This window comes from Tiliqua scincoides, chromosome 5, assembly GCF_035046505.1.
Source record: "Tiliqua scincoides isolate rTilSci1 chromosome 5, rTilSci1.hap2, whole genome shotgun sequence".
In the NCBI taxonomy this organism is placed as follows: domain Eukaryota; kingdom Metazoa; phylum Chordata; class Lepidosauria; order Squamata; family Scincidae; genus Tiliqua; species Tiliqua scincoides.
The window spans coordinates 111061765-111071167 of record NC_089825.1 but is presented as its reverse complement, the minus strand read 5'-3'; positions in this window follow the sequence as shown (position 1 = coordinate 111071167).

Sequence of the window (9403 nt, the reverse complement as noted above, 5' to 3'; positions counted from 1 at the left end):
TTTGGTGGGGGACATTTGCAGGGACATTGCAGGAGTTGGATTAACTCAATGAAACAAATGTGGTCTAACTTATATTCCAAATGATTTGCCCTGCGTGTTGAGAACAAAACATTTTTTCCATATTGCTTCATTGAAAGAGATGGCAGTTTGGCTCAGATGGAACAAACATACTCGTATCTGCAAGAGTTGCAGAACTCCAGCCTGTATGACTTGAGGGAGATATTATCTCTTTCTTTTTGGGGAAGGCATTTCTCTACTTTGTCATTAGCAACATAACTATTATTATAACCATTATTATTTTTGACTCCATTGAAAAACAATTCAGATGAAAAACACTGGCAGTGACATCCTCAGCCCATGTCTGTGCTGACTGCAATGAGTCATTGAAAAGAGGTGTGGGGCTCCATCTGTTATTTACTGTGCCTGTTGGGGGCGCCACTGTAGTGGTTAGGGTGGAAAAGCAGGCAGAAGTGTAGCTGTGGCATGGCTAAGCGTCTATTTCTATTCAGGCAGGTCTTCTTGCTGCTACTTTTCCAGTTGATGTTCCTTCCTGTTTGCCTGCATGAAGAAAGAGCATGTCTTATTAGAAGTATCCAAGACAATGTACATAAGCCAGCAGAAGCCATCGTTGGTGGGATCCTCTCAATGGTCTTGCCTTTAACCCAACTGATCAATTTTAAAGACATTCCAGATCAGAATCATGGAATGTCCATGTAAGTTCTTTATTTTTATTTAAAAAAAATTCTCAGGAAAGCCAGGGTGACTAAGAGCTGCATGAGGACTTTCCAGGGACAATTTATCATAGATTGACCTGAAAGTGAATGGGACGGATGGCTCACAGCCCAATCCTATGCTTGTCTACTCAGAAGTAAGTCCCATTAGAGTCAATGGGGCTTACTCCCAGGGAAGTGTGGATAGGATTGGGCTGTCAGTTCCTAAGTATGATTGATTTACTTGAGACACAGAGTGTTTTGCCTCTTAAAGACTTTGCAACACTAGAATTGAGCCTGATACAAGTTCTTCTAAGGAAGAGTCAGACTAAACTTTAATGGGAATTGAAACTTCAGAATAAACATGTTTGTGTTTTATTCAAGATTGGAGGGATATTGATGGGATTTGGTCCATTCCACAGGGTGAGGAGGGGGAGGAACAGGGTGGAGATGGGGCAGGGAGGACAGCAGATCAAGGCTGGGAAGGGGATATCAATCTGCTGATATCCTATTCCCCTTCCCAGCCTTGACCGTCCTATCTGGATCAACTTAGACTTGCACCAGCTATTTACCTACTGCAGACCAGAGTAAACTCAGCTGAATTGCGAGGGTTTACCAAGGGCAAAGGGAAAAATGTTCCTTTGTCTGGGAGGCCATTGCGGCTCAAAACTCCCCTATAAGATGCAGTGTGTGTCTCATTGGAGTGGCTGCATCAACACATGGGGAGTTAGGAAGGATTGGGCTGCCCATCAATTTCAACCCCTTGGCTACTAAAGGAGGGAGAAAATGTTGAGTAGGGTAATACCTTTGTTAAGATCAATCAATGTATCACAAGAGTGAGCAAGAAAGAGTTAAATAGTATTTTATCTAAATTGGCTCCAAGAGCCTATTGCACAACTTGTACTCCCACGTGCAGAACCCAAAGCACACTGAGCCCAATCCTGAGCTTGGCACGCCGGCTCACTGCCAGCGCGCTGGCTGGCGCTGGACTAGCAAAGGTGGAGCTCCGCCAATCAGCAGTTGCATGGACCGCTGAGCAGCGGAGAGGTAGGTGGGGGCACGGGGGGAGGCAGGGAGGAGGTTTTCCAGGGAGGGGGGAGGCAGAGGGAGGACAGGGAAGAAGCATTCCGGAGGGAGGGAGCGGGGCAGCTTTGCTCCACTGGATCCAGACCCTCTTTGTCAGACTGGCCACCTGATATGGAGGCTCTTACTTCTCGCCAACCCTTGGGTCGACGTAGGAGTGAGTAGCCCCATTGTGGGGCTACTCACTTTTCCCGGGGGAAGGGGACAGAAGTTCCCTTCTTCCAAGGAGGCAGCAGCGGTTGCCTGGTGAGCAGAGGATACAGCGGCAGTCATTTTCAGAACTGCTGCAGCGCTGCACACCAGGCAGCTCAGGATTGGGCTGCCCTTTTCTATCTTCCTCTTCTTGCTGGAGATTAGGCTTTCAGCAGGCTTTGTAGCTGAGGTGCTAGTGACAATTCTAGTGACAATTCTATCATTCATAGAATTTTCTCAATATCATTTGTATTGCAGTACGATGGTTAGTTATTACCAGCATGCCCTGTCCTTGATATTTGCCATTCATGAGATCAATACCAATCCCAGCCTTTTGCCCAATATCACTTTGGGCTTCCACCTCTATGACGACCTATTCAATTCAGCGACTGCCTATGAGAGCATCTTGGACCTCCTATTCACACAGCGAAAGAATCACCTCAATTACAAATGTGATCGGAAGGAGGTGCTGTCTGTGGTTGGTGGATTCACAAAAGAAACATCTGTCCAAATGGCCAACGTTTTCAACGTCTACAAGATCCCACAGGTATGTGTGTATTAAGTATGATAGGATGCTCTCCTTGCAGAGTTGCTGTTGAGTTATAGTGTGATAAAATGTCCTCTCATTATAGAGCAAAACAAGTGGCTCTGTTGTTAAGATGTGGCTATTTTAAGCATTACAGTGCTATTCCTCATGAAGCTATCACTTTACCTCACCATTGTGACACTTGGCGGGAGAGATTCCACGACAAGTCGATCTCACAGATAAGTCAAGGGCAGGTTCTGAGAAAAAAACCATGAAATTTTCTATGACCCTCAGATATGATGGGGTTAAACTTAGGGGGGTATCTGACTCTAGTTTTGTCTGATTTTACCCAAGGACAGGTCCTGAAAAATAATCTATTAGTAATTGTTACCTAAGGACTATAATCTCTAATTTATTAAAAATATAGTAAAAGATCATAAGATCATTATCTTTTAAAATTCTGGTCTTCGCAAACACCATCAGAGTAAGTGCCCTGTAAACAACATACCAGTAGGACAGTGGTTCAGAGGCGTCGCTAGAGGGGGGCGGTGGACCAAGTTTTGCAGAGAGCCTCCCTGCAGCATGCAAGCGGCTCCTCCCCCTCGCCTCTGGAGCCATTTGCCTCAGTTTCCCCCACCCCACCCACATGGCTCCAAAGGGGCGGGAGGAGCTCCTTGCACACTGCAGGGAAGCTCTCTGCAAAACTTAGTGCACCGCCCACCCCCCAGTGACGCCTCTGCAGTGGTTCCGAACTTGGGATACATGTACCCCCAGGGGTACTCAACAGGACCTTTAGGGGTACTTGAAAAAGAATTTAATAATGGCAGAAAAAGGCATTTAGTGCCCCAAAATGCCTTGCAGAGCCAGCAAGGCAGGCAGGAAGGTAGCTAGTCAGCTGTGAAAGCCCTACCAATAGCTAGTTTTTGGTTATCAATTCATATATGAATCAGAGATTGAAAACCAGCGCAGTAAAAAAGCTGAAACATAATACAGAAAGTGATCAATCACCCAGAATTTCTTATGACACTTCTGGTGCAAAACAGTGCAAGGGCATAATCTTCAGTTCTTCAAACAGATAAAAGAGAAAATACTGTGATGAATACATGGATGGGTTGTCATATAGAGGAGATGAGGACATATTATTCATATTGATTACAAACATTTAGCTAATATGAAGGGTACAATTTATGGAATTGTAGCCTGGGACTTTGTTTCAAATGGAAACAAGGATTACATCCTGGTGTTTAAGAAAACAGACTTCTGCCAAGTATTTGCAAAATGGAATGAGGCTGCAGCAGCATTTGCGAAACCGAATGAGGCTTGCTTGATTTCAATGGAAGCCTTTAGCCTTTTTCTCAGGAGGAGAAAAAAAGGTTCACTTTGGCTGGAGCTTACCAGGGAGGTTACTGTGGAAACCTTCCTGAGAGCCCTTTTTGCAATGCATCTCTGGAATGGCAAGTTGCTTGAAAAGCCCTGATTCCTGAGCGACCTGGGAGATAGGGCGAGGTGATGGTGTAAGCTGGATTTATTGGTAGAAGTTTGTTGCCCTATAGGCAAGTATCTATGGTAAGTTTAAAGTAAGAGAATTGAACAGCTGCCGTTTTATGCGATGGATACTGAAGTGCACAAGTGATGCAGTGGAAGTCTACTATGACCAATGCAGTTTCGGTTGTGAGAAAGAAGGCAGAACTATAATGGGCTGTGAGATAAAACCATGAGAACATTGATGATGCAACAACATTATGTAGTTATAAACTATAGACTATAGTCCATAGTTGGCATTAGTATTGGTTTGAGAAGTGTTGTCTTATTATTTGATGTCCTTACATGCCTTGATCATGACCTAATCAAAGCGAGACAGAAAATGTTCTCATCAATAATAAATATCTATGGCATTGTCTCTCAAACTGTGGGCCAGGACCCACTAGGTGGGTTGTAAGCCATTTTCAGGTGGGTCCCCATTCTTTTCAATATTTTATTTTTAATATATTGATGCTACCATGATATGTGACTGCATTTGGGGAAATGTTATACATCTATACTTTTAACAGGCTACTATGTGTATACTTTAAACAATGATAGTAAATGGGACTTACTCCTGAGGAAGTGTGGGCAGGATTGTTAAAAATTTTCCTGCTTGATGATGTCACTTCATCATGACATCACTTCTGGTGGGTTCTTACAGATTCTCATTCTGAAAATGAGAAGTGGGTCCCAATGCTAAAAGTCTGAGAACCACTGATCCATGGTATACAAGCAAAAATGGAAAAATAAGGCATTACTGGATCATTTGCATAATTGAATCACAGAGAAATGTTATTTCTTCAAGCTATAATAATGGGTGGTGTTCTTTCCATTTCTAGTTCACTTATGGTACGGCTGAGAGAACAGCAAGTGTTAGAACTGACTTTCCTTCTTTGTACTGGACTGCACCAAGGGAAACTATGCATCACGCTGGGATTGTGCAGCTACTTCTGTATTTCAGATGGATGTGGGTTGGCCTCCTGGTTTCGGATGATGAGGATGGACAAAGCTTTGTGCAGAGACTGACGCCACTGCTTGCTCAGAATACCATTTGCATTGGATGGCTGCAAAGGGATCCAGTAAAGCAATATGAACGTGATAAAAATCATGTTACAAAAATGGAAGAGTTAAAGCTAACCATTTTAAGAACTGAAGTCAAAGTGGTTATTGTTGGTGGGGACTCAAAATTGCTCTATTTTTTGATGGCCTTCTTAGAAATGATGGAATCTGACCTAAGGGTCTACATAGGGAAGGTTTGGATCATGCAACCCAGGTTTTACTTCTATGCTGCAGCCTCTGGAGAATTGTTGGGTACAAACATTTTGCATGGAGCATTGTCTTTCTTATTCCACACAAATTCAGTGCCAGCATTCGAGGACTTTCTGCTGACCTTAAAGCCTGATGAGACACTGAGGAAATTTCTCTGTTACCTTTGGCTAATGGAATTCATACATTGTAAAAAATGTGAAGGAGGAAAGAAGCTGAGGACGCCACCGCTATCATTCTTTGAGATGAGTATGTCTGGTGAGAGCTACGGTATCTACAATGCTGTCTATGCTGTGGCACATGCCCTACATGCCTCATATTTGGCCAGACACAGGACCTTGCAACAAAGAATCAAATTTGAGTCTTTCAGTGTTCAACCTTGGCAGGTAAACTCATTGATAGAATGAACAGCAGTTGGTTGTGTGATGGCTAAGAAGGTACTGAGAACAAAACAGCTAATATTATAATCTATGTTAAGGCCACACCTGGAGTATTGTGTCCAGTTCTGGTCGCCACATCTCAAAAAGGACATAGTGGAAATGGAAAAGGTGCAAAAGAGAGCGACCAAGATGCTTACTGGGCTGGGGCACCTTCCTTATGAGGAAAGGCTATGGCGTTTGGGCCTCTTCAGCCTAGAAAAGAGACACCTGAGGGGGGCATGATTGAGACATACAAAATTATGCATGGGAAGGATAAAGTGGCTAGAGAGATGCTCTTTACACTCTCACACAACACCAGAACCAGGGGACATCCACTAAAATTGAGTGTTGGAAGGGTTAGGACAGACAAGAGAAAATATTTCTTTACTCAGCGTGTGGTCAGTCTGTGGAACTCCTTGCCGCAGGATGTGGTGACGACATCTGGCCTGGATGCCTTTAAAAGGGGATTGGACAAGTTTCTGGAGGATAAATCCATTATGGGTTACAAGCCATGATGTGTATGTGCAACCTCCTGATTTTAGAAGTGGGCTATGTCAGAATGCCAGATGCAAGGGAAGGCACCAGGATGAGGTCTCTTGTTATCTGGTGTGCTCCCTGGGGCATTTGGTGGGCTGCTGTGAGCTACAGGAAGCTGGACTAGATGGGCCTATGGCCTGATCCAGTGGGGCTGTTCTTAAGGTGAGCAGTGATTCAGCATGGAATGAATCACCCCTGCTAATTGGGTAAGAGGCACTTTTTCAAGTGGGTGCTCCTTTTTTTAGCAGGGGGAGAGTAACTGGCCCACCTCACCCCAGCACTGTCTGCTCTAGTGACTGTCTGCTGGTATTCATTTGCATTTTTTTAGATTGTGAGCCCTTTTGAGACAGAGAGCCATTTAGTTACTTGATTTTTTCTCTGTAAACCGCTTTGTGAACTTTTAGTTGAAAAGCGGTATATAAATACTGTTAATAATAATAATAATAATAATAATAATAATCTTGCATCTGCTATGAATTCTCAAAAAGTAACCTTAGACAAGCCCCTTACTTTTAGCCTTAGCTGCCCAGCTGCAGTATGGAGGTAATGTGTCATCTGTCTTGGTGTCTGATATCCTTCAGCGTACTGGTCACTAGAAAATTTGGTGCAAAAATCTGGGTATGGAATCAGATAAAAATAACCAACAACATTGGTGAGCTGATAGAACAGTGAGGGAAATTTCTTCTCTTCTGTCTTATTTGTGCCCAAGTCAGACCCAGAGTATTGAATGGTAGATTTAGTGGATTCACTGCAGATATCTAATATATTTTGTTGGATTCTCTAATGCTGCTTTACAAATCAGTAAATTAACACTGACAAGAAATGAGGGAATGGTGGACAGCTTACAGGATTCTGACAGGAACCTCTTCATATGTACTTCCTGTGTTATGTTAAAAACACTGTACAATATCAGAATGATAGACTGTGTTAAAAGATTATTGTGCAGATTATTCTGCTGTTGTATGAGCAGAAGGCGTTTCCACTTGAACCAGGTGGTGGGACTCCTGGATTCCTTGTGCAGCTCTCTTTGCCACATAACATGCTATTCTGAAGGGTTCCTTAGCTGTCTGGGCATCCATGGAGCACATGGTGCTGAAGTGGGAAGAAGGGGGTTGGAAGGCTCCAACTTCTGTGAGTACTCCTGGATTCCAATGCAGAAGCTAATGGTTTTCTGTCCCCCCTTAGCTCCATTCTTTCTTGAAAAACATCCATTTCAACAATGGTGCTGGGCATGAAGTCTTGTTCAGAAATGGGGAATTCTTGTCTGGCTATGATATTGTCAACTGGATCACTTTCCCAAATCAAACTTTCCTTAAAGTCCCAGTTGGGATGATCTCACCAAGCCAAGAATTCACCATCAATGAGGATGCCATCGTGTGGAACAACAGACTGAAGCAGGTATGAACATATTGCCCATCTGAATTACACAAGTTTTTTGCAAGTCATGGACATCATGAGTTTTCCGTGTTTGACCTATGCAGTTTTCCCTCACATAATTTACAAGAGCTACAACAATGATGCTTTTTTCAATTGTAAAAAAGAAGAAGCAACCACAATCAATGTCCCAGGACAGCAGGGGAGGGGGAGAAGGGAGTGTGTGTGTGTTCACATCCTTAATCAGATGTGGGAGGGACCAGCTCAGCTATATTGAGTGAACCATCCCTGTGAAAATATGATAGTATAATTATTGACCTGAAAAATGTTTAGGTTTCTACTGAACCTGGGTGTACTCTATGTGTAACATAAACACGTGTAACATAAACGCATGGGGTAATTGGTTACATTTGCAAGGACCAAGTCAGTGGCTCTTGGCTGAAATCTGCCATGAAATGAGGAGGGAAGCAGAAGGTAAATTCACTTGTATCATCTGGTGGGATTCAGTACATATGCAACAGTAGATGTATTGTGGAATAAGAATACAATACTTGGGACATAGAATCAAAAATATAATTCAATATAATGCACACAACAATAGGGCCAATTATGCTCTAAACACTAGTAGTTTCTTGGTGGGAGGAAGGAGGAAATCATTACAAGGAGAAAAATTAACTCTTTTCTTTCCCGGCCCCTCTCTGACACAGTGTCAGAGAGATGATGTGGCCCTCCTGCCAAAAACTTTGGACACCCCTGATTTACAGCATTCATATCCCATCTTTCTCCCCAAGGGGACTCAAGGTGGCTTACAAAGGGACAGATACAAAAAATAAAATCACAGTTAAAACAATTGTACTCTGCCCTAAAAGTCAATAAAACTTTAAAACGTTAAAACAAACTTTAAAACAACCATAAAATATAATTTACAACCAAAGAGCAACAACAACATCTAAAAAGGACAAGCCTGTAAAAGCTGGGTGTTAATTAAAAAGGCCAAGACTCAAAAGTCTTGTCTGAATAATAAAAAGTCTTCAGGCCTCACTTGAAGGTCTGCAAGGAGGGAGCTGTTTGTAGCTCAAGAGGGATGGAATTCCAGAGAGTTGGTGCCACTATTTCTTGCTGTTGCCCCCCTGCACCTCCCTAGGCAACAGCCCTCTCTGATTACCTGAGAAGATGAGCCAGACACTGAGCTGTATAGGGCTTTAAATGTCAAAACTAGCTGCTTAAATGGGACCTGGAAATGAATGGGCAGCCAGTACAGCCACTGGAGAGTACTGATTCATCATGCTGATTACTAAAAATATCCAAGTAAAACTTATTCATTCATTGAAATTTCATTCATTTATAATACTGATATTTTTTGGCCTGCAAAAATGTGTAAAAAAATTTTTTTTTTCATGATGTGGCCGTTATACTGAATGGTTTGGAGACCCCTGCTGTAGTGGAAAAGGAGGGGGAGAGGAGTAATACAGGGCAAAAATGGAAGTGCAAAGTAGAAATGAATCAAGACTGAAAAATAGACCAAGTAGATCTAGACACACACTCTCTCTCAGCCTGGATTGCGTAGTGGTTCTGGAGCTGGATTTAGATCTGGAAAACTAAGGGTAATCGGATTTCTTTTGTGCTCATTAACACTTAAAGTCGGGAGGCTCCCAGGATTTGGTTTGTTTACAGGCTGAAATCTCGAGTCACTGTTGATGGTGTCAAGTTGCCCGGTCTCACTGTCCCTGCCCCTGCTATGGACCTTGGAGTATGGCTCACAATACTATTCA